Here is a 1555-nt window from a genome sequence, read left to right on the forward strand (position 1 = left end):
AATCTGTAAGGCACTGTTGTGGAGAAGTGCAGGGTGAAGGGGGGGCATGAGATTATTGCATTTTTCTCTCCTTAGTTAGCAGGCTGCAATCTGTGCGTAACACTGGCAGAAAGACTCCACAAGAGAGGATTAGCACTCACGTGGAAATGCCTGTTGCCTGCAAGCTGATTTCTGACCAGTAAGGCTTGGCATTGGAAGGCTGATTTTGCGTGAGAAATATGTCAGCTGAAGACTGTTTCTTTCACAAAGAATATACTGTGGATACAATCAAGTCTGGACCACTAATTAGCAAAGAAGATATTTGCCTCATAATCCCAAACCTTAGAGGTTAACAAAGACAAATTGTGGGGCAGTGTGTAATCAAAGACCCACTCCAGGCTGCAAGCTTGATTACAGTGACTTGTTAAATGTTAATGCAACACATTGTCTTCATGTGGTTGATTCTGTTTATCACAGTGCATCACAAATGACCTTTAGATGGTGGAGGATGTTGTCTCTCCTTCACTCCTTATCCTCCTCGACCTAACAGCAGCTTTTGACACTGTTGATCACCATGTCCTCCTCAATTGCCTCCACTTTGACATATAGACTGGTTCCATTTCCCAGGAAAGGGCTTGCTTTAAAAGTGTGAAGCATTTCTCTTCAGCAGTGTTCCAATAACTGTTCCTGAAGGATTTGGGTATGCAGAATCCACTTTGGAAAATGCTGGATGAATTGTTGCGTTGTTTGTGAGTTAAAATTCAATGTTCGAAATGGCAGCTGTGCGAACAATAAGGCTTTATGACAACGATAATGATCCAAGAACCACCCATTAATTCAACAATTTTGAAGACATTTTTTTACATCCTAACAAAAACATACAAATTTCAAGAAAATAATTTGACTTTTTCATTTTTCGGATTTTGTGAAAATGTTACAAAAGTGCAACAGCGGGTCTTGGTGTCAATAAATATTACCACTTTATTTTTTTACCAAATTCCACATATGATTAGGCATCGAGGATTCAATCACATAAAAATATTATCTTATTGTCAAATGAATTTTACTGACATGAAATTCTTGAATATGGCACAATAAAATGCAAATTAATTGTAACTGCAATCCATGCTACAATGCACTTCCACATAATAAAAACACTAAGAAAACTATGTTATTACAACTTTCTTATTATTTTGTATTTGCAAAAGGGGAAATGTATTACATCAGTCCTCTACAAATTGTTCATACTTACATTTTGGACTTAAAATCATAATGATTTCTGGTGTCTGAGGACTCTTCATTGGTGGATGGTGTTCTCCTTTGCGTCTACTTATATGTGAAACTGAAGGAAGCAGTTTTTTTTCCCTGTGAAGCACAAACGAGCATCACACTTGTTGCTTGCAGTTGATGTACAGTACCAGTCAAAAGTTTGGACACACCTTCTCACTTAATGGTTTTTCTTTAGTTTCATGACTATTTACATTGTAGATTCTCACTGAAAGCATCAAAACTATGAATGAACACATATGAAATCATGTACAAAACAAAAAGTATGAAATAAGTTCCAAAATGTTTT

Source organism: Acanthochromis polyacanthus, chromosome 1, assembly GCF_021347895.1.
Source record: "Acanthochromis polyacanthus isolate Apoly-LR-REF ecotype Palm Island chromosome 1, KAUST_Apoly_ChrSc, whole genome shotgun sequence".
Classification (NCBI taxonomy): Eukaryota; Metazoa; Chordata; class Actinopteri; family Pomacentridae; genus Acanthochromis; species Acanthochromis polyacanthus.